We start from the raw sequence: 27878 nt of genomic DNA on the forward strand, positions 1-27878 counted from the left end.
GGGCTGTCTCCACACTGCAAGGTGCTGGAGCTCAGAGGGCCTCGTCAGAGGGAAGGGACCAGCAAAGGGCTGGATGCCCAAGACCTCTTTGACCCAGCAGCCTCAGGGCAGCAGGGAGAACAAGAGGCCCAACTTGCCCCTAGGTCGGCTCTGCCCCTTCCCACACAGGCAGCCAGCCCAGCAGCTGCCTGGCAGTCTCTGGCTCCCGCGAGCTCTCTGCCGGTGTAGGGGGCAGGAACAGAAGTGTGCATATGGTTCTGCCTTGGCCTGGGAGTGTGTTCCCCCTGCCTGGCCCCCAGGCTCAGGGGCAAGGGCCCGGAGAGAGCACCAGCCCGAAGCGCTTTTCTCCCGGGCTTGGGAGCATTGTGCGGGCCTGGCGGGAACAGCGGGCTGGAGTGCTTGCAAACCGGCCTTTGGAGGCAGCCGGGGAGGTCTTCCAGCGGGAGAGTGCCGGTTGTGCTCAGAGGCCCCACAGGCCAGGGGCAGGACCCAGGAGTGTCCCTGCCCCTGGCAGCCTTGCCCAGACCTTCCTGGCCTCCGGGGGTACAGCCCCACCAAGGGGCAGGCTGCGGGGACTGGGTCCAGACATGCCCGGGCGCCTCCCCAGGCTCATCCCCGCTGGTGCCTTTCCCCTGGGCCTAGGCCTCGGTTTAGGCCTCCTTGGAGAGGAGGTTGCTGGCAGGGGCTGTCTCCAGACTGCAAGGTGCTGGAGCTCAGAGGGCCTCGTCAGAAGGAAGGGGCCAGCAAGGGGCTGGATGCCCAAGACCTCTTTGGCCCAGCAGCCTCAGGGCAGCAGGGAGAGCAAGAGGCCCAACTTGACCCTAGGTCAGCTCTGCCCCTTCCCACAGAGGCGGCCAGCCCAGCAGCTGCCTGACAGACTCTGGCTCTGCCGAGCTCTCTGCCGGTGCAGGGGGCAGATCAGACGTGTGCATGTGGTTTTGCCTTGGCCTGGGAGTGTGGACACCCTGCCTTGCCCCCAGGCTCAGGGGCAAGGGCCCGGAGAGAGCACCACCCTGAAGCGCTTTTCTCCCGGGCTTGGGATCATTGTGCACGTCTGCTGGGAACAGTGGGAGGGAGCGCTTGCAAACCGGCCTTTGGAGGCAGCCGGGGAGGTCTTCCAGTGGGAGAGGGCCGGTTGTCCTCAGAGGCCCCACAGGCCAGGGGCAGGACGCAGCAGGGCCCGTGCCCCTGGTCAGCCTTGCCCAGACCTTCCTGGCCTGCGGGGGTACTGCTCCACCAAGGGGAAGGCTGCGGGGACTGGGTCCAGACATGCTCGGGCGCCTCCCCTGGCTCATCCCCGCTGGTGCCTTTCCCCTGGGCCTAGGCCTCGGTTGAGGCCTCCTTGGAGAGGAGGTTGCTGGCAGGGGCTGTCTCCACACTGCAAGGTGCTGGAGCTCAGAGGGCCTCGTCAGAGGGAAGGGACCAGTAAGGGACTGGATGCCCAAGACGTCTTTGACCCAGCAGCCTCAGGGCAGCAGGGAGAGCAAGAGGCCCAACTTGCCCCTAGGGCGGCTCTGCCCCGTCCCACACAGACAGCCAGCCCAGCAGCAGCCTGGCAGTCTCTGGCTCCCCCGAGCTCTCTGCCGGTGTAGGGGGCAGGAACAGACGTGTGCCTGTCGTTCTGCCTTGGCCTGGGAGTGTGTTCCCCCTGCCTGGCCCCCAGGCTCAGGGGCAAGGGCCCGGAGAGAGCACCAGCCCGAAGCGCTTTTCTCCCGGGCTTGGGAGCATTGTGCGTGCCTGGCGGGAACAGCGGGTGGGAGTGCTTGCAAACCGTCCTTTGGAGGCAGACGGGGAGGTCTTCCAGCGGGAGAGTGCCGGTTGTGCTCAGACGCCCCACAGGCCAGGGGCAGGACCCAGCAGTGTCCCTGCCCCTGGCAGCCTTGCTCAGACCTTCCTGGCCTCCGGGGGTACTGCCCCACCAAGGGGCAGGTTGGGGGGACTGGGTCCAGACATGGCCGGGCGCCTCCACAGGCTCATCCCCGCTGGTGCCTTTCCCCTAGGCCTAGGCCTCGGTTTAGGCCTCCTTGGAGAGGAGGTTGCTGGCAGGGGCTGTCTCCACACTGCAAGGTGCTGGAGCTCATAGGGCCTCATCAGAGGGAAGGGACCAGCAAGGGGCTGGATGTCAAGACCTCTTTGGCCCAGCAGCCTCAGGGCAGCAGGGAGAGCAAGAGGCCCAACTTGCCCCTAGGTCGGCTCTGCCCCTTCCCACACAGGCCGCCAGCCCAGCAGCTGCCTAGCAGACTCTGGCTCCCCCGAGCTCTCTGCCGGTGCAGGGGTCAGGAACAGACGTGTGCATGTGGTTCTGCCTTGGTCTGGGAGTGTGGACCCACTGCCTGGCCCCAGGCTCAGGGGCAAGGTCCCGGTGAGAGCTCCACTCTCAAGCGCTTTTCTCCCGGGCTTGGGAGCATTGTGCGCGCCTGGTGGGAACAGTGGGCGTGAGTGTTGGCAAACCGGCCTTTGGAGGCAGCCGGGGAGGTCTTCCAGCGGGAGAGGGCCGGATGTGCTCAGAGGCCCGACAGGCCAGGGGCAGGACCCAGCAGGTCCCCTGCCCCTGGCCAGCTTTTCCCAGTCCTTCCTGGCCTCCGGGGGTACTGCCCCACCAAGGGGCAGGCTGCGGGGACTGGGTCCAGACATGGCCGGGCGCCTCCACAGGCTCATCCCCGCTGGTGCCTTTCCCCTGGGCCTAGGCCTCGGTTTAGGCCTCCCTGAGGAGGAGGTTGCTGGCAGGGGCTGTCTACACACTGCAAGGTGCTGGAGCTCAGAGGGCCTCGTCAGAGGGAAGGGACCAGTAAGGGGCTGGATGCCCAAGACGCCTTTGGCCCAGCAGCCTCAGGGCAGCAGGGAGAGCAAGAGGCCCAACTTGCCCCTAGGTCGGCTCTGCCCCTTCCCACACAGGCGGACAACCCAGCAGCTGCCTGACAGACTCTGGCTCCCCCAAGCTCTCTGGCAGTGCAGGGGACAGGAACAGACGTGTGCATGTGGTTCTGCCTTGGCCTGGGAGTGTGTTCCCCCTGCCTTGCCCCCAGGCTCAGGGGCAAGGGCCCGGAGAGAGCACCACCCCGAAGCGCTTTTCTCCCGGGCTTGGGAGCATTGTGCCTGCCTGGCGTGAACAGCGGGTGGGAGTGTTTGCAAACAGGACTTTGGAGGCAGCCGGGGAGGTCTTCCAATGGGAGAGGGCCGGTTGTGCTCAGAGGCCCCACAGGCCAGGGGCAGGACCCAGCAGGGCCCCTGCCCCTGGCCAGCCTTTCCCAGACCTTCCTGGCCTCCGGGGGTACTGCCCCACCAAGGGGCAGGCTGCGGGGACTGGGTCCAGACATGTCCGTGCGCCTCCCCAGGATCATCCCCGCTGGTGCCTTTCCCCTGGGCGTAGGCCTCGGTTGAGGCCTCTTTAGAGAGGAGGTTGCTGGCAGGGGCTGTCTCCACACTGCAAGGTGCTGGAGCTCAGAGGGCCTCGTCAGAGGGAAGGGACCAGCAAAGGGCTGGATGCCCAAGACCTCTTTGACCCAGCAGCCTCAGGGCAGCAGGGAGAACAAGAGGCCCAACTTGCCCCTAGGTCGGCTCTGCCCCTTCCCACACAGGCAGCCAGCCCAGCAGCTGCCTGGCAGTCTCTGGCTCCCGCGAGCTCTCTGCCGGTGTAGGGGGCAGGAACAGAAGTGTGCATATGGTTCTGCCTTGGCCTGGGAGTGTGTTCCCCCTGCCTGGCCCCCAGGCTCAGGGGCAAGGGCCCGGAGAGAGCACCAGCCCGAAGCGCTTTTCTCCCGGGCTTGGGAGCATTGTGCGGGCCTGGCGGGAACAGCGGGCTGGAGTGCTTGCAAACCGGCCTTTGGAGGCAGCCGGGGAGGTCTTCCAGCGGGAGAGTGCCGGTTGTGCTCAGAGGCCCCACAGGCCAGGGGCAGGACCCAGGAGTGTCCCTGCCCCTGGCAGCCTTGCCCAGACCTTCCTGGCCTCCGGGGGTACAGCCCCACCAAGGGGCAGGCTGCGGGGACTGGGTCCAAACATGGCCGGGCCCCTCCCCAGGCTCATCCCCGCTGGTGCCTTTCCCCTGGGCCTAGGCCTCGGTTGAGGCCTCTTGGAGAGGAGGTTGCTGGCTGGGGCTGTCTCCACACTGCAAGGTGCTGGAGCTCAGAGGGCCTCGTCAGAGGGAAGGGACCAGCAAGGGGCTGGATGCCCAAGACCTCTTTGGCCCAGCAGCCTCAGGGCAGCAGGGAGAGCAAGAGGCCCAACTTGCCCATAGTTCGGCTCTGCCCCGTCCCACACAGGCAACCAGCCCAGCAGCAGCCTGGCAGTCTTTGGCTCCCCCGAGCTCTCTGCCGGTGTAGGGGGCAGGAACAGACGTGTGCATGTCGTTCTGCCTTGGCCTGGGAGTGTGTTCCCCCTGCCTGGCCCCCAGGCTCAGGGGCAAGGGCCTGGAGAGAGCACCACCCCGAAGCGCTTTTCTCCCGGACTTGGGAGCATTTTGCGTGCTAGGTGGGAACAGTGGGCGGGAGTGCTTGCAAACCGGCCTTTGGAGGCAGCCGGGGAGGTCTTCCAGTGGGAGAGGGCCGGTTGTGCTCAGAGGCCCCACAGGCCAGGGGCAGGACCCAGCAGGGCCCCTGCCCCTGGCCAGCCTTGTCTAGACCTTCCTGCCTCCGGGGTTACAGCCCCACCAAGGGGCAGGCTGCGGGGACTGGGTCCAGACATGCCCGGGCACCTCCCCAGTCTCATCCCCGCTGGTGCCTTTCCCCTGGGCCTAGGCCTCGGTTGAGGCCTCCTTGGAGAGGAGGTTGCTGGCAGGGGCTGGCTCCACACTGCAAGGTGCTGGAGCTCAGAGGGCCTCATCAGAGGGAAGGGACCAGCATGGGGCTGGATGCCCAAGACCTCTTTGGCCCAGCAGCCTCAGGGCAGCAGGGAGAGCAAGAGGCCCAACTTGCCCCTAGGTCGGCTCTGCCCCTTCCCACACAGGCCGCCAGCCCAGCAGCTGCCTGGCAGACTCTGGCTTCCCCGAGCTCTCTGCCGGTGCAGGATTCAGGAACAGGCGTGTGCATGTGGTTCTGCCTTGGCCTGGGAGTGTGTTCCCCCTGCCTGGCCCCCAGGCTCAGGGGCAAGGGCCCGGAGAGAGCACCACCCCGAAGCGCTTTTCTCCCGGGCTTGGGAGCATTGTGCGAACCTGGCGTGAACAGCGGGTGGGAGTGTTTGCAAACAGGACTTTGGAGGCAGCCGGGGAGGTCTTCCAATGGGAGAGGGCCGGTTGTGCTCAGAGGCCCCACAGGCCAGGGGCAGGACCCAGCAGGGCCCCTGCCCCTGGCCAGCCTTGCCTAGTCCTTCCTGGCCTCCGGGGGTACTGCCCCACCAAGGGGCAGGCTGCGGGGACTGGGTCCAGACATGTCCGTGCGCCTCCCCAGGATCATCCCCGCTGGTGCCTTTCCCCTGGGCGTAGGCCTCGGTTGAGGCCTCTTTAGAGAGGAGGTTGCTGGCAGGGTCTGTCTCCACACTGCAAGGTGCTGGAGCTCAGAGGGCCTCGTCAGAGGGAAGGGACCAGCAAAGGGCTGGATGCCCAAGACCTCTTTGACCCAGCAGCCTCAGGGCAGCAGGGAGAACAAGAGGCCCAACTTGCCCCTAGGTCGGCTCTGCCCCTTCCCACACAGGCAGCTAGCCCAGCAGCTGCCTGGCAGTCTCTGGCTCCCCCGAGCTCTCTGCCGGTGTAGGGGGCAGGAACAGAAGTGTGCATATGGTTCTGCCTTGGCCTGGGAGTGTGTTCCCCCTGCCTGGCCCCCAGGCTCAGGGGAAGGGCCCGGAGAGAGCAGCAGCCCGAAGCGCTTTTCTCCCGGGCTTGGGAACATTGTGCGGGCCTGGCGGGAACAGCGGGCTGGAGTGCTTGCAAACCGGCCTTTGAAGGCAGACGGGGAGGTCTTCCAGCGGGAGAGTGCCGGTTGTGCTCAGAGGCCCCACAGGCCAGGGGCAGGACCCAGCAGTGTCCCTGCCCCTGGCCAGCCTTGCCCAGACCTTCCTGGCCTCCGGGGGTACAGCCCCACCAAGGGGCAGGCTGCGGGGACTGGGTCCAGACATGGCCGGGCCCCTCCCCAGGCTCATCCCCGCTGGTGCCTTTCCCCTGGGACTAGGCCTCGGTTGAGGCCTCTTGGAGAGGAGGTTGCTGGCAGGGGCTGTCTCCACACTGCAAGGTGCTGGAGCTCAGAGGGCCTCGTCAGAGGGAAGGGACCAGCAAGAGGCTGGATGCCCAAGACCTCTTTGGCCCAGCAGCCTCAGGGCAGCAGGGAGAGCAAGAGGCCCAACTTGCCCCTAGGTCGGCTCTGCCCCTTCCCACACAGGCGGCTAACCCAGCAGCTGCCTGACAGTCTCTGGCTCTGCCGAGCTCTCTGCCGGTGCAGGGGGCAGATCAGACGTGTGCATGTGGTTCTGCCTTGGCCTGGGAGTGTGGACCCCCTGCCTGGCCCCCAGGCTCAGGGGCAAGAGCCCGGAGAGAGCACCACCCTGAAGCGCTTTTCTCCCGGGCTTGGGAGCATTGTGCACGGCTGCTGGGAACAGTGGGAGGGAGCGCTTGCAAACCGGCCTTTGGAGGCAGCCGGGGAGGTCTTCCAGTGGGAGAGGGCCGGTTGTGCTCAGATGCCCCACAGGCCAGGGGCAGGACGCAGCAGGGCCCGTGCCCCTGGCCAGCCTTGCCCAGACCTTCCTGGCCTCCGGGGGTACTGCCCCACCAAGGGGCAGGCTGCGGGGACTGGGTCCAGACATGCTCGGGCGCCTCCCCTGGCTCATCCCCGCTGGTGCCTTTCCCCTGGGCCTAGGCCTCGGTTGAGGCCTCCTTGGAGAGGAGGTTGCTGGCAGGGGCTGTCTCCACACTGCAAGGTGCTGGAGCTCAGAGGGCCTCGTCAGAGGGAAGGGACCAGCAAAGGGCTGGATGCCCAAGACCTCTTTGACCCAGCAGCCTCAGGGCAGCAGGGAGAGCAAGAGGCCCAACTTGCCCCTAGGTCGGCTCTGCCCCGTCCCACACAGGCAGCCAGCCCAGCAGCAGCCTGGCAGTCTTTGGCTCCCCCGAGCTCTCTGCCGGTGTAGGGGGCAGGAACAGACGTGTGCATGTCGTTCTGCCTTGGCCTAGGAGTGTGTTCCCCCTGCCTGGCCCCCAGGCTCAGCCGCAAGGGCCAGGAGAGAGCACCACCCCGAAGCGCTTTTCTCCCGGGCTTGGGAGCATTTTGCGTGCTAGGTGGGAACAGTGGGCGGGAGTGCTTGCAAACCGGCCTTTGGAGGCAGCCGGGGAGGTCTTCCAGTGGGAGAGGGCCGGTTGTGCTCAGAGGCCCCACAGGCCAGGGGCAGGACCCAGCAGGGCCCCTGCCCCTGGCCAGCCTTGTCTAGACCTTCCTGCCTCCGGGGTTACAGCCCCAGCAAGGGGCAGGCTGCGGGGACTGGGTCCAGACATGCCCGGGCACCTCCCCAGTCTCATCCCCGCTGGTGCCTTTCCCCTGGGCCTAGGCCCGGTTGAGGCCTCCTTGGAGAGGAGGTTGCTGGCAGGGGCTGGCTCCACACTGCAAGGTGCTGGAGCTCAGAGGGCCTCATCAGAGGGAAGGGACCAGCATGGGGCTGGATGCCCAAGACCTCTTTGGCCCAGCAGCCTCAGGGCAGCAGGGAGAGCAAGAGGCCCAACTTGCCCCTAGGTCGGCTCTGCCCCTTCCCACACAGGCCGCCAGCCCAGCAGCTGCCTGGCAGAATCTGGCTTCCCCGAGCTCTCTGCCGGTGCAGGGGGCAGGAACAGGCGTGTGCATGTGGTTCTGCCTTGGCCTGGGAGTGTGTTTCCCCTGCATTGCCCCCAGGCTCAGGGTCAAGGGCCCGGAGAGAGCACCACCCCGAAGCGCTTTTCTCCCGGGCTTGGGAGCATTGTGCGAGCCTGGCGTGAACAGCGGGTGGGAGTGTTTGCAAACAGGACTTTGGAGGCAGCCGGGGAGGTCTTCCAATGGGAGAGGGCCGGTTGTGCTCAGAGGCCCCACAGGCCAGGGGCAGGACCCAGCAGGGCCCCTGCCCCTGGCCAGCCTTGCCCAGACCTTCCTGGCCTCCGGGGGTACTGCCCCACCAAGGGGCAGGCTGCGGGGACTGGTTCCAGACATGTCCGTGCGCCTCCCCAGGATCATCCCCGCTGGTGCCTTTCCCCTGGGCGTAGGCCTCGGTTGAGGCCTCTTTAGAGAGGAGGTTGCTGGCAGGGGCTGTCTCCACACTGCAAGGTGCTGGAGCTCAGAGGGCCTCGTCAGAGGGAAGGGACCAGCAAGGGGCTGGATGCCCAAGACCTCTTTGGCCCAGCAGCCTCAGGGCAGCAGGGAGAGCAAGAGGCCCAACTTGCCCCTAGGTCGGCTCTGCCCCTTCCCACACAGGCGGCCAGCCCAGCAGCTGCCTGACAGACTCTGGCTCCCCTAGCTCTCTGCCGGTGCAGGGGGCAGGAACAGACGTGTGCATGTGGTTCTGCCTTGGCCTGGGAGTGTGTTCCCCCTGCATTGCCCCCAGGCTCAGGGGCAAGGGCCCGGTGAGAGCACCACCCCGAAGCGCTTTTCTCCCGGACTTGGGAGCATTGTGCACGCCTGCTGGGAACAGTGGGCGTGAGTGTTGGCAAACCAGCCTTTGGAGGCAGCCGGGGAGGTCTTCCAGTGGGAGAGGGCCGGATGTGCTCAGAGGCCCCACAGGCCATGGGCAGGACCCAGCAGGTCCCCTGCCCCTGGCCAGCCTTTCCTAGACCTTCCTGGCCTCCGGGGGTACTGCCCCACCAAGGGGCAGGCTGCGGGGACTGGGTCCAGACATGCCCGGGCGCCTCCCCAGGCTCATCCCCGCTGGTGCCTTTCCCCTGGGCCTAGGCCTCGGTTTAGGCCTCCTTGGAGAGGAGGTTGCTGGCAGGGGCTGTCTCCAGACTGCAAGGTGCTGGAGCTCAGAGGGCCTCGTCAGAGGGAAGGGACCAGCAAAGGGCTGGATGCCCAAGACCTCTTTGACCCAGCAGCCTCAGGGCAGCAGGGAGAGCAAGAGGCCCAACTTGCCCCTAGGTCGGCTCTGCCCCGTCCCACACAGGCAGCCAGCCCAGCAGCAGCCTGGCAGTCTCTGGCTCCCCCGAGCTCTCTGCCGGTGTAGGGGGAAGGAACAGACGTGTGCATGTGGTTCTGCCTTGGCCTGGGAGTGTGTTCCCCCTGCCTGGCCCCCAGGCTCAGGGGCAAGGGCCCGGAGAGAGCACCACCCCGAAGCGCTTTTTTCCCGGGCTTGGGAGCATTTTGCGTGCTTGGTGGGAACAGTGGGCGGGTGTGCTTGCAAACCGGCCTTTGGAGGCAGCCGGGGAGGTCTTCCAGTGGGAGAGGGCCGGTTGTGCTCAGAGGCCACACAGGCCAGGGGCAGGACCCAGCAGGGCCCCTGCCCCTGGCCAGCCTTTTTCAGACCTTCCTGCCACCGGGGTTACAGCCCCACCAAGGGGCAGGCTGCGGGGACAGGGTCCAGACATGCCCGGGCACCTCCCCAGTCTCATCCCCGCTGGTGCCTTTCCCCTGGGCCTAGGCCTCGGTTGAGGCCTCCTTGGAGAGGAGGCTGCTGGCAGGGGCTGCCTCCACACTGCAAGGTGCTGGAGCTCAGAGGGCCTCGTCAGAGGGAAGGGACCAGCAAAGGGCTGGATGCCCAAGACCTCTTTGACCCAGCAGCCTCAGGGCAGCAGGGAGAGCAAGAGGCCCAACTTGCCCCTAGGTCGGCTCTGCCCCGTCCCACACAGGCAGCCAGCCCAGCAGCAGCCTGGCAGTCTTTGGCTCCCCCGAGCTCTCTGCCGGTGTAGGGGGCAGGAACAGACGTGTGCATGTCGTTCTGCCTTGGCCTGGGAGTGTGTTCCCCCTGCCTGGCCCCCAGGCTCAGGGGCAAGCGCCCGGAGAGAGCACCACCCCAAGCGCTTTTCTCCCGGACTTGGGAGCATTTTGCGTGCTAGGTGGGAACAGTGGGCGGGAGTGCTTGCAAACCGGCCTTTGGAGGCAGCCGGGGAGATCTTCCAGTGGGAGAGGGCCGGTTGTGCTCAGAGGCCCCACAGGCCAGGGGCAGGACCCAGCAGGGCCCCTGCCCCTGGCCAGCCTTGTCTAGACCTTCCTGCCTCCGGGGTTACAGCCCCACCAAGGGGCAGGCTGCGGGGACTGGGTCCAGACATGCCCGGGCACCTCCCCAGTCTCATCCCCGCTGGTGCCTTTCCCCTGGGCCTAGGCCTCGGTTGAGGCCTCCTTGGAGAGGAGGTTGCTGGCAGGGGCTGGCTCCACACTGCAAGGTGCTGGAGCTCAGAGGGCCTCATCAGTGGGAAGGGACCAGCATGGGGCTGGATGCCCAAGACCTCTTTGGCCCAGCAGCCTCAGGGCAGCAGGGAGAGCAAGAGGCCCAACTTGCCCCTAGGTCGGCTCTGCCCCTTCCCACACAGGCCGCCAGCCCAGCAGCTGCCTGGCAGACTCTGGCTTCCCCGAGCTCTCTGCCGGTGCAGGATTCAGGAACAGGCGTGTGCATGTGGTTCTGCCTTGGCCTGGGAGTGTGTTCCCCCTGCCTGGCCCCCAGGCTCAGGGGCAAGGGCCCGGAGAGAGCACCACCCCGAAGCGCTTTTCTCCCGGACTTGGGAGCATTTTGCGTGCCTGGCGGGAACAGCAGGCGCGAGTGTTGGCAAACCGGCCTTTGGAGGCAGCCGGGGAGGTCTCCAGCGGGAGAGGGCCGGATGTGCTCAGAGGCCCCACAGGCCAGGGGCAGGACCCAGCAGGTCCCCTGCCCCTGGCCAGCCTTTCCCAGTCCTTCCTGGCCACGGGGGTACTGCCCCACCAAGGGGCAGGCTGCGGGGACTGGGTCCAGACATGCCCGGGCGCCTCCCCAGGCTCATCCCCGCTGGTCCCTTTCCCTTGGGCCTAGGCCTCGGTTTAGGCCTCCTTGGAGAGGAGGTTGCTGGCAGGGGCTGTCTCCAGACTGCAAGGTGCTGGAGCTCAGAGGGCCTCGTCAGAGGGAAGGGACCAGCAAGGGGCTGGATGCCCAAGACCTCTTTGGCCCAGCAGCCTCAGGGCAGCCGGGAGAGCAAGAGGCCCAACTTGCCCCTAGGTCGGCTCTGCCCCTTCCCACACAGGCGGCCAGCCCAGCAGCTGCCTGACAGACTCTGGCTCTGCCGAGCTCTCTGCCGGTGCAGGGGGCAGATCAGACGTGTGCATGTTGTTCTGCCTTGGCCTGGGAGTGTGGACACCCTGCCTTGCCCCCAGGCTCAGGGGCAAGGGCCCGGAGAGAGCACCACCCTGAAGCGCTTTTCTCCCGGGCTTGGGAGCATTGTGCACGGCTGCTGGGAACAGTGGGAGGGAGCGCTTGCAAACCGGCCTTTGGAGGCAGCCGGGGAGGTCTTCCAGTGGGAGAGGGCCGGTTGTGCTCTGATGTCCCACAGGCCAGGGGCAGGAAGCAGCAGGGCCCGTGCCCCTGGCAAGCCTTGCCCAGACCTTCCTGGCCTCCGGGGGTACTGCCCCACCAAGGGGCAGGCTGCGGGGACTGGGTCCAGACATGCTCGGGCGCCTCCCCTGGCTCATCCCCGCTGGTGCCTTTCCCCTGGGCCTAGGCCTCGGTTGAGGCCTCCTTGGAGAGGAGGTTGCTGGCAGGGGCTGTCTCCACACTGCAAGGTGCTGGAGCTCAGAGGGCCTCGTCAGAGGGAAGGGACCAGCAAAGGGCTGGATGCCCAAGACCTCTTTGACCCAGCAGCCTCAGGGCAGCAGGGAGAGCAAGAGGCCCAACTTGCCCCTAAGTCGGCTCTGCCCCGTCCCACACAGGCAGCCAGCCCAGCAGCAGCCTGGCAGTCTTTGGCTCCCCCGAGCTCTCTGCCGGTGTAGGGGGCAGGAACAGACGTGTGCATGTCGTTCTGCCTTGGCCTGGGAGTGTGTTCCCCCTGCCTGGCCCCCAGGCTCAGGGGCAAGGGCCAGGAGAGAGCACCACCCCGAAGCGCTTTTCTCCCGGGCTTGGGAGCATTTTGCGTGCTAGGTGGGAACAGTGGGCGGGAGTGCTTGCAAACCGGCCTTTGGAGGCAGCCGGGGAGGTCTTCCAGTGGGAGAGGGCCGGTTGTGCTCAGAGGCCCCACAGGCCAGGGGCAGGACCCAGCAGGGCCCCTGCCCCTGGCCAGCCTTGTCTAGACCTTCCTGCCTCCGGGGTTACAGCCCCAGCAAGGGGCAGGCTGCGGGGACTGGGTCCAGACATGCCCGGGCACCTCCCAAGTCTCATCCCCGCTGGTGCCTTTCCCCTGGGCCTAGGCCCGGTTGAGGCCTGCTTGGAGAGGAGGTTGCTGGCAGGGGCTGGCTCCACACTGCAAGGTGCTGGAGCTCAGAGGGCCTCATCAGAGGGAAGGGACCAGCATGGGGCTGGATGCCCAAGACCTCTTTGGCCCAGCAGCCTCAGGGCAGCAGGGAGAGCAAGAGGCCCAACTTGCCCCTAGGTCGGCTCTGCCCCTTCCCACACAGGCCGCCAGCCCAGCAGCTGCCTGGCAGACTCTGGCTTCCCCGAGCTCTCTGACGGTGCAGGGGGCAGGAACAGGCGTGTGCATGTGGTTCTGCCTTGGCCTGGGAGTGTGTTTCCCCTGCATTGCCCCCAGGCTCAGGGTCAAGGGCCCGGAGAGAGCACCACCCCGAAGCGCTTTTCTCCCGGGCTTGGGAGCATTGTGCGAGCCTGGCGTGAACAGCGGGTGGGAGTGTTTGCAAACAGGACTTTGGAGGCAGCCGGGGAGGTCTTCCAATGGGAGAGGGCCGGTTGTGCTCAGAGGCCCCACAGGCCAGGGGCAGGACCCAGCAGGGCCCCTGCCCCTGGCCAGCCTTGCCCAGACCTTCCTGGCCTCCGGGGGTACTGCCCCACCAAGGGGCAGGCTGCGGGGACTGGTTCCAGACATGTCCGTGCGCCTCCCCAGGATCATCCCCGCTGGTGCCTTTCCCCTGGGCGTAGGCCTCGGTTGAGGCCTCTTTAGAGAGGAGGTTGCTGGCAGGGGCTGTCTCCACACTGCAAGGTGCTGGAGCTCAGAGGGCCTCGTCAGAGGGAAGGGACCAGCAAAGGGCTGGATGCCCAAGACCTCTTTGACCCAGCAGCCTCAGGGCAGCAGGGAGAACAAGAGGCCCAACTTGCCCCTAGGTCGGCTCTGCCCCTTCCCACACAGGCAGCCAGCCCAGCAGCTGCCTGGCAGTCTCTGGCTCCCCCGAGCTCTCTGCCGGTGTAGGGGGCAGGAACAGAAGTGTTCATATGGTTCTGCCTTGGCCTGGGAGTGTGTTCCCCTGCCTGGCCCCCAGGCTCAGGGGCAAGGGCCCGGAGAGAGCACCAGCCCGAAGCGCTTTTCTCCCGGGCTTGGGAGCATTGTGCGGACCTGGCGGGAACAGCGGGCTGGAGTGCTTGCAAACCGGCCTTTGAAGGCAGACGGGGAGGTCTTCCAGCGGGAGAGTGCCGGTTGTGCTCAGAGGCCCCACAGGCCAGGGGCAGGACCCAGCAGGTCCCCTGCCCCTGGCCAGCCTTTCCCAGTCCTTCCTGGCCTCTGGGGGTACTGCCCCACCAAGGGGCAGGCTGCGGGGACTGGGTCCAGACATGGCCGGGCGGCTCCCCAGGCTCATCCCCGCTGGTGCCTTTCCCCTGGGCCTAGGCCTCGGTTTAGGTCTCCCTGGAGAGGAGGTTGCTGGCAGGGGCTGTCTCCACACTGCAAGTTGCTGGAGCTCAGAGGGCCTCCCCAGAGGGAAGGGACCAGCAAGGGGCTGGATGCCCAAGACCTCTTTGGCCCAGCAGCCTCAGGGCAGCAGGGAGAGCAAGAGGCCCAACTTGCCCCTAGGTCGGCTCTGCCCCTTCCCACACAGGCGGCCAGCCCAGCAACTGCCTGACAGACTCTGGCTCCCCTGAGCTCTCTGCAGGTGCAGGGGGCAGGAACAGACGTGTGCATGTGGTTCTGCCTTGGCCTGGGAGTGTGTTCCCCCTGCATTGCCCCCAGGCTCAGGGGCAAGGGCCCGGTGAGAGCACCACCCCGAAGTGCTTCTCTCCCGGGCTTGGGAGCATTGTGCGCGCCTGCTGGGAACAGTGGGCGAGAGCGCTTGCAAACCAGCCTTTGGGGGCAGCCGGGGAGGTCTTCCAAGGGCCCGGAGAGATCAGCACCCCGAAGCGCTTTTCTCCCGTGATTGGGAGCATTGTGTGCGGCTGGCGGGACAGCGGGAGGGAGTTCTTGAAAACCAGCCTTTGGAGGCAGCCGGGGAGGTCTTCCAAGGGCCAGGAGAGAGCACCACCCCGAACCGCTTTTCTCCTGGGCTTGGAGCATTTGCACGGATGGCGGGAACAGCGAGTGGGAGTGCTTGCAAACCGGCCTTTGGGGGCAGCCCGGGAGGTCTTTCTTGAGCACAGAGAGAACACCACCCCGAAAGGCTTTTCTCCCGGGCTTCGGAGCATTGTGCGCGTGTGGCGGGAACAGCAGGCAGAAGTGCTTGCAAACCGGCATTGGAGGGAGCCAGGGAGGTCTTCCAAGGGCCCGGAGTGAGCACCACCCAAAAATGCTTTTCTCCCGGGCTAGGGAGCATTGTGCGCGGCTGGTGGGAACAGCGGGCATGAGGGCTTGCAAACCGGCCTTTGGGGGCAGCCGGGGAGGTCTTTCAAGGGCCCGGACTGATCACTACCCCAAAATGCTTTTCTCCCGGGCTTGGGAGCATTGTGCATGGCTGGCGGAAGCAGCGGGAATGAGTACTTACAAACCTGCCTTTGGAGGCAGCCGGGGAGGTCTTCCAAGGGCCTGTAGAGCACCACCCCGAAGCGCTTTTCTCCCGGGCTTGGGAGCATTGTGCGCGGGTGGCGGGAACAGCAGGCAGGAGTGCTTGCAAATCGGCTTTTGGAGGCAGCCGGGGAGGTCTTCCAGGGCCCGGTGTGAGCACCACCCCAAAATGCTTTTCTCCCGGGCTTGGGAGCATTGTGCGTGGCTGGTGGGAACAGCGGGCGGGAGTGCTTGCAAACCGGCCTTTGCAGGCAGCCGGGGAGGTCTTCCAAGGGCCAGGAGAGAGCACCACCCAGAAGCGCTTTTCTCCCGGGCTTGGAACATTTGCGCGGATGGCGGGAAGAGCGAGTAGGAGTGCTTCCAAACCGGCCTTTGGGGGCACCCCGGGAGGTCTTCCATTGGCAAGGAGAGAACACCACCCCGAAGCGCTTTTCTCCGGGGTTTTGGAGGATTGTGCGTGGCTGGCGGGAACAGCGAGTGGGAGTGCTTGGAAACCGGCCTTTGGGGACAGCCTGGGAGGTCTTCCAAGGGCCCGGAGAGAGCACCACCCCAAAATGCTTTTCTCCCGGGCTTGGGAGCATTGTGTGCGGCTGGCGGGTCAGCGGGAGGGAGTTCTTGAAAACCAGCCTTTGGAGGCAGCCGGGGAGGTCTTCCAAGGGCCGGGAGAGAGCACCACCCCGAAGCACTTTTCTCGCGGGCTTGGGAGCATTGTGCGCGGCTGGCGGGAACAGCGGGATTGAGTGCTTGCAAACTGGCCTTTGGAGGCAGCCGGGGAGGTCTTCCAAGGGCCCGGAGTGAGCACCACCCCAAAATGCTTTTCTCCCGGGCTTGGGAGCATTGTGCGTGGCTGGCGGGAACAGCAGGAAGGAGTCCTTGCAAACCGGCCTTTGGAGGCAGCCAGCGAGGTCTTCCAAGGGCCTGTAGAGCGCACCACCCCGAAGCGCTTTTCTCAAGGGCTTGGGAGCATTGTGCGCGGGTGGCGGGAACAGCAGGCAGGAGTGCTTGAAAACCGTCCTTTGGAGGTAGCCGGGGAGGTCTTCCCGGGCCCGGTGTGAGCACCACCGCAAAATGCTTTTCTCCCGGGCTTGGGAGCATTGTGCATGGCTGGTGGGAACAGCGGGCGGGAGTGCTTGCAAACCGGCCTTTGGAGGCAGCCGGGGAGGTCTTCCAAGGGCCGGGAGAGAGCACCACCCCGAAGCGCTTCTCTCCCGGGTTTGGAACTTTTGCGCGGATGGCGGGAACAGCGAGTGGGAGTGCTTCCAAACCGGCCTTTGGGGGCAGTCGGGGAGGTCTTCCAAGGGCCCGGACTGATCACTACCCCAAAATGCTTTCATCCCGGGCTTGGGAGCATTGTGCGTGGCTGGCGGAAGCAGCGGGAATGAGTACTTACAAACCTGCCTTTGGAGGCAGCCGGGGAGGTCTTGAAAGTGCCCGGAGAGAGCACCACCCTGAAGCGCTTTTCTCCCGGGCTTGGGAGCATTGTGCGCGGCTGGCGGGAACAGCAGGCAGGAGTGCTTGCAAACTCTCCTTTGGAGGCAGCCGGGGAGGTCTTCCAAGGGCCCGGAGTGAGCACCACCCCAAAATGCTTTTCTCCCGGGCTTGGGAGCATTGTGCGTGGCTGGCGGAAGCAGCGGGAATGAGTACTTACAAACCTGCCTTTGCAGGCAGCCGGGGAGGTCTTGCAAGTGCCCGGAGAGAGCACCACCCAGAAGCGCTTTTCTCTCGGGTTTGGAACATTTGCGCGGATGGCGGGAACAGCGAGTGGGAGTGCTTCCAAACCGGCCTTTGGGGGCAGTCGGGGAGGTCTTCCAAGGGCCCGGACTGATCACTACCCCAAAATGCTTTTATCCCGGGCTTGGGAGCATTGTGCGTGGCTGGCGGAAGCAGCGGGAATGAGTACTTACAAACCTGCCTTTGGAGGCAGCAGGGGAGGTCTTGAAAGTGCCCGGAGAGAGCACCACCCTGAAGCGCTTTTCTCCCGGGCTTGGGAGCATTATGCGCGGCTGGCGGGAACAGCAGGCAGGAGTGCTTGCAAACTGGCCTTTGGAGGCAGCGGGGGAGGTCTTCCAAGGGCCCGGAGTGAGCACCACCCCAAAATGCTTTTCTCCCGGGCTTGGGAGCATTGTGCGTGGCTGGCGGGAACAACAGGAAGGAGTCCTTGCAAACCGGCCTTTGGAGGCAGCCGGGGAGGTCTTCCAAGGGACTGTAGAGAGCACCACCCCGAAGCGCTTTTCTCCCGGGCTTGGGAGCATTGTGCGTGGCTGGCGGGAACAGCAGGAAGGTGTCCTTGCAAACCGGCCTTTGGAGGCAGCCGGGGAGGTCTTCCAAGGGCCTGTAGAGAGCACCACCCCGAATCGCTTTTCTCCCGGGCTTGGGAGCATTGTGCGTGGCTGGCGGGAACAGCAGGAAGGAGTCCTTGCAAACCGGCCTTTGGAGGCAGCCCGGGAGGTCTTCCAAGGGCCTGAAGAGAGCACCACCCCGAAGCGCTTTTCTCCCGGGCTTGGGAGCATTGTGCGCGGGTGGCGGGAACAGCAGGCAGGAGTGCTTGAAAACCGGCCTTTGGAGGCAGCCGGGGAGGTCTTCCAGGGCCCGGTGTGAGCACCACCCCAAAAAGCTTTTCTCCCGGGCTTGGGAGCATTCTGCGCGGCTGGTGGGAACAGCGGGCATGAGTGCTTGCAAACTAGCCATTGGAGGCAGACGGGGAGGTCTTCCAAGGGCCCGGAGAGAGCACCACCCGGAAGCGCTTTTCTCCCGTGATTGGGAGCATTGTGCGCGGCTGGCGGGAACAGCGGGCGGGAGTGCTTGCAAACCGGCCTTTGGAGGCAGCCGGGGAGGTCTTCCAAGGGCCAGGAGAGAGCACCACCCCGAAGCGCTTTTCTCCCGGGCTTGGAACATTTGCGCGGATGGCGGGAACAGCGAGTGGGAGTGCTTCCAAACCGGCCTTTGGGGGCAGCCGGTGAGGTCTTCCAAGGGCCCGGACTGATCACTACCCCAAAATGCTTTTCTCCCGGGCTTGGGAGCATTGTGCGTGGCTGGCGGAAGCAGCGGGAATGAGTACTTACAAAGCTGCCTTTGGAGGCAGCAGGGGAGGTCTTGAAAGTGCCCGGAGAGAGCACCACCCTGAAGCGCTTTTCTCCCGGGCTTGGGAGCATTGTGCGCGGCTGGCGGGAACAGCAGGCAGGAGTGCTTGCAAACTGGCCTTTGGAGGCAGCGGGGGAGGTCTTCCAAGGGCCCGGAGTGAGCACCACCCCAAAATGCTTTTCTCCCGGGCTTGGGAGCATTGTGCGTGGCTGGCGGGAACAACAGGAAGGAGTCCTTGCAAACCGGCCTTTGGAGGCAGCCGGGGAGGTCTTCCAAGGGACTGTAGAGAGCACCACCCCGAAGCGCTTTTTTCCCGGGCTTGGAACATTTGCGCGGATGGCGGGAACAGCGAGTGGGAGTGCTTCCAAACCGGCCTTTGGGGGCACCCCGGGAGGTCTTTCATTGGCAAGGAGAGGACACCACCCTGAAGCGCTTTTCTCCGGGGTTTTGGAGGATTGTGCGTGGCTGGCGGGAACAGCGAGTGGGAGTGCTTGGAAACCGGCCTTTGGGGACAGCCTGGGAGGTCTTCCAAGGGCCCGGAGAGAGCACCACCCCGAAGCACTTTTCTCCCGGTCTTGGGAGCATTGTGCGAGGCTGGCGGGAACAGCGGGCGGGAGTGCTTGCAACCGGCCTTTGGAGGCAGCCGGGGAGGTCTTCCAAGGGCCTGTAGAGAGCACCACCCCGAAGCGCTTTTCTCCCGGGCTTGGGAGCATTGTGCGCGGGTGGCGGGAACAACAGGCAGGAGTGCTTGCAAACCGGCCTTTGGAGGCAGCCAGAGAGGTCTTCCAGGGCCCGGTGTGAGCACCACCCCAAAATGCTTTTCTCCCGGGCTTGGGAGCATTGTGCGTGGCTGGTGGGAACAGCGGGCGGGAGTGCTTGCAAACCGGCCTTTGGAGGCAGCCGGGGAGGTCTTCCAAGGGCCAGGAGAGAGCACCACCCAGAAGCGCTTTTCTCCCGGGCTTGGAACATTTGCGCGGATGGCGGGAACAGCGAGTGGGAGTGCTTCCAAACCGGCCTTTGGGGGCACCCCGGGAGGTCTTCCATTGGCAAGGAGAGAACACCACCCCGAAGCGCTTTTCTCCGGGGTTTTGGAGGATTGTGCGTGGCTGGCAGGAACAGCGAGTGGGAGTGCTTGGAAACCGGCCTTTGGGGACAGCCTGGGAGGTCTTCCAAGGGCCCGGAGAGAGCACCACCCCGAAGCACTTTTCTCCCGGTCTTGGGAGCATTGTGCGAGGCTGGCGGGAACAGCGGGCGGGAGTGCTTGCAAACCGGCCTTTGGAGGCAGCCGGGGAGGTCTTCCAAGGGCCCGGAGAGAGCACCATCCCGAAGCACTTTTCTCCCGGAATTGGGAGCATTGTGCGCGCCTGGCGGGAACAGTGGGCGGGAGTGCTTGCAAACCGGCCTTTGGAGGCAGCCGGGGACGTCTTCCAGTGGGAGAGGGCCGGTTGTGCTCAGAGGCCCCACAGGCAGGGGCAGGACACAGCAGGGCCCCTGCCCCTGGCCAGCCTTGCCCAGACCTTCCTGGCCTCCGGGGTTACTGCCCCACCAAGGGGCAGGCTGCGGGGACTGGGTCCAGACATGCCCGGGCGCCTCCCCTGGCTCATCCCTTCTGGTGCCTTTCCCCTGGGCCTAGGCCTTGGTTGAGACCTCCTTGGAGACGAGATTGCTGGCAGGGGCTGTCTCCACACTGCAAGGTGCTGGAGCACAGAGGGCCTCGACAGAGGGAAGGGACCAGTGGGGCTGGATGCCCAAGACCACTTTGGCCCAGCAGCCTCAGGGCAGCAGGGAGATCAAGAGGCCCAACTTGCCCCTAGGTCGGCTCTGCCCCTTCCCACACAGGCGGCCAGCCCAGCAGCTGCCTGACAGCCTCTGGCTCCCCCGAGCTCTCTGCCGGTGCAGGGGATAGGAACAGACGGGTGCATGTCGTTCTGCCTTGGTCTGGGAGTGTGTTCCCCATGCCTTCCCCACAGGCTCAGGGGCAAGGGCCCGGAGAGAGCACTACCCCGAAGCGCTTTTCTCCCGGGCTTGGGAGCATTGTGCATGCCTGGCGTGAACAGCGGGCGGGAGTGTTTGCAAACCGGCCTTGGAGGAAGCCAGGGAGGTCTTCCAAGGGCCCGGAGTGAGCACCACCCAAAAATGCTTTTCTCCCGGGCTAGGGAGCATTGTGCGCGGCTGGTGGGAACAGCGGGCATGAGGGCTTGCAAACAGGCCATTGGAGGCAGCCGGGGAGGTCTTCCAGCGAGAGAGGGCCGGTTGTGCTCAGAGGCCCCACAGGCCAGGGGCAGGACCCAGCAGGGCCCCTGCCCCTGGCCAGCCTTGCCCAGATCTTCCTCGCCTCCGGGGGTACTGCCCCACCAAGGGGCAGGCTGCGGGGACTGGGTCCAGACATGGCCGAGCGCCTCCCCTGGCTCATCCCCGCTGGTGCCTTTCCCCTGGGCCTAGGCCTCGGTTGAGGCCTCCTTGGAGAGAGGTTGCTGGCAGGGGCTGTCTCCACACTGCAAGGTGCTGGAGCTCAGAGGGCCTCGTCAGAGGGAAGGGACCAGCAAGGGGCTGGATGCCCAAGACCTCTTTGGCCCAGCAGCCTCAGGGCAGCAGGGAGAGCAAGAGGCCCAACTTGCCCCTAGGTCGGCTCTGCCCCTTCCCACACAGGCGGCCAGCCCAGCAGCTGCCTGACAGACTCTGGCTCCCCCGAGCTCTCTGCCTGTGCAGGGGGCAGGAACAGACGTGTGCATGTGGTTCTGCCTTGGTCTGGGAGTGTGGACCCCCTGCCTGGCCCCCAGGCTCAGGGGCGAGGGCCCGGAGAGAGCACCACCCCGAAGCTCTTTTCTCCCGGGCTTGGGAGCATTGTGCGTGGCTGGCGGGAACAGCAGGAAGGAGTCCTTGCAAACCGGCCTTTGGAGGCAGCCCGGGAGGTCTTCCAAGGGCCTGAAGAGAGCACCACCCCGAAGCGCTTTTCTCCCGGGCTTGGGAGCATTGTGCGCGGGTGGCGGGAACAGCAGGCAGGAGTGCTTGAAAACCGGCCTTTGGAGGCAGCCGGGGAGGTCTTCCAGGGCCCGGTGTGAGCACCACCCCAAAAAGCTTTTCTCCCGGGCTTGGGAGCATTCTGCGCGGCTGGTGGGAACAGCGGGCATGAGTGCTTGCAAACTAGCCATTGGAGGCAGACGGGGAGGTCTTCCAAGGGCCCGGAGAGAGCACCACCCCGAAGCGCTTTTCTCCCGGGCTTGGAACATTTGCGCGGATGGCGGGAACAGCGAGTGGGAGTGCTTCCAAACCGGCCTTTGGGGGCAGCCGGTGAGGTCTTCCAAGGGCCCGGACTGATCACTACCCCAAAATGCTTTTCTCCCGGGCTTGGGAGCATTGTGCGTGGCTGGCGGAAGCAGCGGGAATGAGTACTTACAAACCTGCCTTTGGAGGCAGCAGGGGAGGTCTTGAAAGTGCCCGGAGAGAGCACCACCCTGAAGCGCTTTTCTCCCGGGCTTGGGAGCATTGTGCGCGGCTGGCGGGAACAGCAGGCAGGAGTGCTTGCAAACTGGCCTTTGGAGGCAGCGGGGGAGGTCTTCCAAGGGCCCGGAGTGAGCACCACCCCAAAATGCTTTTCTCCCGGGCTTGGGAGCATTGTGCGTGGCTGGCGGGAACAACAGGAAGGAGTCCTTGCAAACCGGCCTTTGGAGGCAGCCGGGGAGGTCTTCCAAGGGACTGTAGAGAGCACCACCCCGAAGCGCTTTTCTCCCGGGCTTGGAACATTTGCGCGGATGGCGGGAACAGCGAGTGGGAGTGCTTCCAAACCGGCCTTTGGGGGCCCCCGGGAGGTCTTCCATTGGCAAGGAGAGGACACCACCCCGAAGCGCTTTTCTCCGGGGTTTTGGAGGATTGTGCGTGGCTGGCGGGAACAGCGAGTGGGAGTGCTTGGAAACCGGCCTTTGGGGACAGCCTGGGAGGTCTTCCAAGGGCCCGGAGAGAGCACCACCCCGAAGCACTTTTCTCCCGGTCTTGGGAGCATTGTGCGAGGCTGGCGGGAACAGCGGGCGGGAGTGCTTGCAAACCGGCCTTTAGAGGCAGCCGGGGAGGTCTTCCAAGGGCCCGGAGAGAGCACCATCCCGAAGCACTTTTCTCCCGGAATTGAGAGCATTGTGCGCGGCTGTCGGGAACAGCGGACATGAGTGCTTGCAAACCGGCCTTTGGAGGCAGCCGGGGAGGTCTTCCAAGGGCCCGGAGAGAGCACCACCCCAAAATGCTTTTCTCCCGGGCTTGGGAGCATTGTGTGCGGCTGGCGGGTCAGCGGGAGGGATTTCTTGAAAACCAGCCTTTGGAGGCAGCCGGGGAGGTCTTCCAAGGGCCGGGAGAGAGCACCACCCCGAAGCACTTTTCTCCCGGGCTTGGGAGCATTGTGCGCGGCTGGCGGGAACAGCGGGATTGAGTGCTTGCAAACTGGCCTTTGGAGGCAGCCGGGGAGGTCTTCCAAGGGCCCGGAGTGAGCACCACCCCAAAATGCTTTTCTCCCGGGCTTGGGAGCATTGTGCGTGGCTGGCGGGAACAGCAGGAAGGAGTCCTTGCAAACCGGCCTTTGGAGGCAGCCGGGGAGGTCTTCCAAGGGCCTGTAGAGCGCACCACCCCGAAGCGCTTTTCTCAAGGGCTTGGGAGCATTGTGCGCGGGTGGCGGGAACAGCAGGCAGGAGTGCTTGAAAACCGTCCTTTGGAGGTAGCCGGGGAGGTCTTCCAGGGCCCGGTGTGAGCACCACCCCAAAATGCTTTTCTCCCGGGCTTCGGAGCATTGTGCGTGGCTGGTGGGAACAGCGGGCGGCAGTGCTTGCAAACCGGCCTTTGGAGGCAGCCGGGGAGGACTTCCAAGGGCCAGGAGAGAGCACCACCCAGAAGCGCTTTTCTCCCGGGCTTGGAACATTTGCGCGGATGGCGGGAACAGCGAGTGGGAGTGCTTCCAAACCGGCCTTTGGGGGCAGTCGGGGAGGTCTTCCAAGGGACCGGACTGATCACTACCCCAAAATGCTTTTATCACGGGCTTGGGAGCATTGTGCGTGGCTGGCGGAAGCAGCGGGAATGAGTACTTACAAACCTGCCTTTGGAGGCAGCCGGGGAGGTCTTGAAAGTGCCCGGAGAGAGAACCACCCTGAAGCGCTTTTATCCCGGGCTTGGGAGCATTGTGCGCGGCTGGCGGGAACAGCAGGAAGGTGTCCTTGCAAACCGGCCTTTGGAGGCAGCCGGGGAGGTCTTCCAAGGGCCTGTAGAGAGCACCACCCCGAAGCGCTTTTCTCCCGGGCTTGGGAGCATTGTGCGCGGGTGGCGGGAACAGCAGGCAGGAGTGCTTGCAAACCGGCCTTTGGAGGCAGCCTGGGAGGTCTTCCAGGGCCCGGTCTGAGCACCACCCCAAAATGCTTTTCTCCCGGGCTTGGGTGCATTGTGGGTGGCTGGTGGGAACAGCGGGCGGGAGTGCTTGCAAACCGGCCTTTGGAGGCAGCCGGGGAGGTCTTCCAAGGGCCAGGAGAGAGCACCACCCAGAAGCGCTTTTCTCCCGGGCTTGGAACATTTGCGCGGATATCGGGAACAGCGAGTGGGAGTGCTTCCAAACCGGCCTTTGGGGGCACCCCGGGAGGTCTTCCATTGGCAAGGAGAGGACACCACCCCGAAGCGCTTTTCTCCGGGGTTTTGGAGGATTGTGCGTGGCTGGCGGGAACAGCGAGTGGGAGTGCTTGGAAACCGGCCTTTGGGGACAGCCTGGAAGGTCTTCCAAGGGCCCGGAGAGAGCACCACCCCGAAGCACTTTTCTCCCGGTCTTGGGAGCATTGTGCGAGGCTGGCGGGAACAGCGGGCGGGAGTGCTTGCAAACCGGCCTTTGGAGGCAGCCGGGGAGGTCTTCCAAGGGCCCGGAGAGAGCACCATCCCGAAGCACTTTTCTCCCGGAATTGGGAGCATTGTGCGCGGCTGTCGGGAACAGCGGACATGAGTGCTTGCAAACCGGCCTTTGGAGGCAGCCGGGGAGGTCTTCCAAGGGCCCGGAGAGAGCACCACCCCAAAATGCTTTTCTCCCGGGCTTGGGAGCATTGTGTGCGGCTGGCGGGTCAGCGGGATGGAGTTCTTGAAAACCAGCCTTTGGAGGCAGCCGGGGAGGTCTTCCAAGGGCCGGGAGAGAGCACCACCCCGAAGCGCTTTTCTCCCGGGCTTGGGAGCATTGTGCGCGGCTGGCGGGAACAGCGGGATTGAGTGCTTGCAAACCGGCCTTTGGAGGCAGCCGGGGAGGTCTTCCAAGGGCCTGGAGAGAGCACCACCCCGAAGCACTTTTCTCCCGGGCTTGGGAGAATTGTGCGCGGCGGGCGGGAACAGCGGGCATGAGTGCTTGCAAACCGGCCTTTGGAGGCAGCCGGGGAGGTCTTCCAAGGGCCCGGAGAGATCAGCACCCCGAAGCGCTTTTCTCCCGTGATTGGGAGCATTGTGTGCGGCTGGCGGGACAGCGGGAGGGAGTTCTTGAAAACCAGCCTTTGGAGGCAGCCGGGGAGGTCTTCCAAGGGCCAGGAGAGAGCACCACCCCGAAGCGCTTTTCTCCTGGGCTTGGAGCATTTGCACGGATGGCGGGAACAGCGAGTGGGAGTGCTTGCAAACCGGCCTTTGGGGGCAGCCCGGGAGGTCTTTCTTGGGCACAGAGAGAACACCACCCCGAAAGGCTTTTCTCCCGGGCTTGGGAGCATTGTGCGCGTGTGGCGGGAACAGCAGGCAGAAGTGCTTGCAAACCGGCCTTGGAGGCAGCCAGGGAGGTCTTCCAAGGGCCCGGAGTGAGCACCATCCAAAAATGCTTTTCTCCCGGGCTAGGGAGCATTGTGCGCGGATGGTGGGAACAGCGGGCATGAGGGCTTGCAAACCGGCCATTGGAGGCAGCCGGGGAGGTCTTCCAGCGAGAGAGGGCCGGTTGAGCTCAGAGGCCCCACAGGCCAGGGGCAGGACCCAGCAGGGCCCCTGCCCCTGGCCAGCCTTGCCCAGACCTTCCTGGCCTCCGGGGATACTGCCCCACCAAGGGGCAGGCTGCGGGGACTGGGTCCAGACATGCCCGGGCGCCTCCCCTGGCTCATCCCCGCTGGTGCCTTTCCCCTGGGCCTAGGCCTCGGTCGAGGCCTCCTTGGAGAGGAGGTTGCTGGCAGGGGCTGTCTCCACACTGCAAGGTGCTGGAGCTCAGAGGGCCTCGTCAGAGGGAAGGGACCAGCAAAGGGCTGGATGCCCAAGACCTCTTTGACCCAGCAGCCTCTGGGCAGCAGGGAGAGCAAGAGGCCCAACTTGCCCCTAGGTCGGCTCTGCCCCTTCCCACACAGGCAGCCAGCCCAGCAGCAGACTGGCAGTCTCTGGCTCCCCCGAGCTCTCTGACGGTGTAGGGGGCAGAAACAGACGTGTGCATGTCGTTCTGCCTTGGCCTGGGAGTGTGTTCCCCCTGCCTGGCCCCCAGGCTCAGGGGCAAGGGCCCGGAGAGAGCACCACCCCGAAGCGCTTTTCTCCCGGGCTTGGGAGCATTGTGCGCGCCTAGTGGGGAACAGTGAGCGTGAGTGTTGCCAAACCGGCCTTTGGAGGCAGCCGGGGAGGTCTTCCAGCGGGAGAGGGCCGGATGTGCTCAGAGGCCCCACAGGCCAGGGGCAGGACCCAGCAGGTCCCCTGCCCCTGGCCAGCCTTTCCCAGACCTTCCTGGCCTCCAGGGGTACTGCCCCACCAAGGGGCAGGCTGCGGGGACTGGGTCCAGACATGCCCGGGCGCCTCCCCAGGCTCATCCCCGCTGGTGCCTTTCCCCTGGGCCTAGGCCTCGGTTGATGCCTCCTTGGAGAGGAGGTTGCTGGCAGGGGCTGTCTCCACACTGCAAGGTGCTGGAGCTCAGAGGGCCTCGTCAGAGGGAAGGGACCAGTAAGGGGCTGGATGCCCAAGACGTCTTTGGCCCAGCAGCCTCAGGGCAGCAGGGAGAGCAAGAGGCCCAACTTGCCCCTAGGGCGGCTCTGCCCCTTCCCACACAGGCGGCCAACCCAGCAGCTGCCTGACAGACTCTGGCTCCCCCAAGCTCTCTGGCAGTGCAGGGGACAGGAACAGACTTGGGCATGTGGTTCTGCCGTGGCCTGGGAGTGTGTTCCCCCTGCCTAGCCCCCAGGCGCAGGGGTAAGGGCCCGGAGAGAGCACCAGCCCGAAGCGCTTTTCTCCCGGGCTTGGGAGCATTGTGCGGGCCTGGCGGGAACAGCGGGCTGGAGTGCTTGCAAACCGGCCTTTGGAGGCAGACGGGGAGGTCTTCCCGCGGGAGAGTGCCGGTTGTGCTCAGAGGCCCCACAGGCCAGGGGCAGGACCCAGCAGTGTCCCTGCCCCTGGCAGCCTTGCCCAGACCTTCCTGGCCTCCGGGGGTACAGCCCCACCAAGGGGCAGGCTGCGGGGACTGGGTCCAGACATGGCCGGGCGCCTCCCCAGGCTCATCCCCGCTGGTGCCTTTCCCCTGGGCCTAGGCCTCGGTTGAGGCCTCCTTGGAGAGGAGGTTGCTGGCAGGGGCTGTCTCCACACTGCAAGGTGCTGGAGCTCAGAGGGCCTCATCAGCGGGAAGGGACCAGCAAGGGGCTGGATGCCCAAGACCTCTTTGGCCCAGCAGCCTCAGGGCAGCAGGGAGAGCAAGAGGCCCAACTTGCCCCTAGGTCGGCTCTGCCCCTTCCCACACAGGCGGCCAGCCCAGCAGCTGCCTGACAGACTCTGGCTCCCCCGAGCTCTCTGCCGGTGCAGGGGTCAGGAACAGACGTGTGCATGTGGTTCTGCCTTGGTCTGGGAGTGTGGACCCACTGCCTGGCCCCAGGCTCAGGGGCAAGGGCCCGGAGAGAGCAACACCCCGAAGCGCTTTTCTCCCGGGCTTGGGAGCATTGTGCGTGCCTGGCGGGAACAGCGGGCGGGAGTGTTGCAAACCGGCCTTTGGAGGCAGCCGGGGAGGTCTTCCAGTGGGAGAGGGCCGGTTGTGCTCAGAGGCCCCAGAGGCCAGGGGCAGGACCCAGCAGGGCGGTTGCCCCTGGCCAGCCTTGCCCAGACCTTCCTGGCCTCCGGGGGTACTGCCCCACTAAGGGGCAGGCTGCGGGGACTGGGTCCAGACATGCCCGGGCGCCTCCCCAGGCTCATCCCCGCTGGTGCCTTTCCCCTGGGCCTTGGCCTCGGTTGAGGCCTCTTGGAGAGGAGGTTGCTGGCAGGGGCTGTCTCCACACTGCAAGGTGCTGGAGCTCAGCGGGCCTCGTCAGAGGGAAGGGACCAGCAAGGGGCTGGATGCCCAAGACCTCTTTGGCCCAGCAGCCTCAGGGCAGCAGGGAGAGCAAGAGGCCCAACTTGCCCCTAGGTCGGCTCTGCCCCTTCCCACACAGGCGGCCAGCCCAGCAGCTGCCTGACAGACTCTGGCTCCCCTAGCTCTCTGCCGCTACAGGGGGCAGGAACAGACGTGTGCATGTGGTTCTGCCTTGGACTGGGAGTGTATTCCCCCTGCATTGCCCCCAGGCTCAGGGGCAAGGGCCCGGTGAGAGCACCAACCCGAAGCGCTTTTCTCCCGGGCTTGGGAGCATTGTGCGCGCCTGATGGGAACAGTGGGCGTGAGTGTTGGCAAACCGGCCTTTGGACGCAGCCGGGGAGGTCTTCCAGCGGGAGAGGGCCGGATGTGCTCAGAGGCCCCACAGGCCAGGGGCAGGACCCAGCAGGTCCCCTGCCCCTGGCCAGCCTTTCCCAGTCCTTCCTGGCCTCCGGGGGTACTGCCCCACCAAGGGGCAGGCTGCGGGGACTGGGTCCAGACATGGCCGGGCGCCTCCCCAGGCTCATCCCCGCTGGTGCCTTTCCCCTGGGCCTAGGCCTCGGTTTAGGCCTCCTTGGAGAGGAGGTTGCTGGCAGGGGCTGTCTCCACACTGCAAGGAGCAGGAGCTCAGAGGGCCTCGTCAGAGGGAAGGGACCAGCAAAGGGCTGGATGCCCAAGACCTCTTTGACCCAGCACCCTCAGGGCAGCAGGGAGAGCAAGAGGCCCAACTTGCCCCTAGGTCGGCTCTGGCCCGTCCCACACAGGCAGCCAGCCCAGCAGCAGCCTGGCAGTCTCTGGATCCCCCGAGCTCTCTGCCGG

This window comes from Dama dama, chromosome 24 (genome assembly GCF_033118175.1).
Source record: "Dama dama isolate Ldn47 chromosome 24, ASM3311817v1, whole genome shotgun sequence".
Classification (NCBI taxonomy): Eukaryota; Metazoa; Chordata; class Mammalia; order Artiodactyla; family Cervidae; genus Dama; species Dama dama.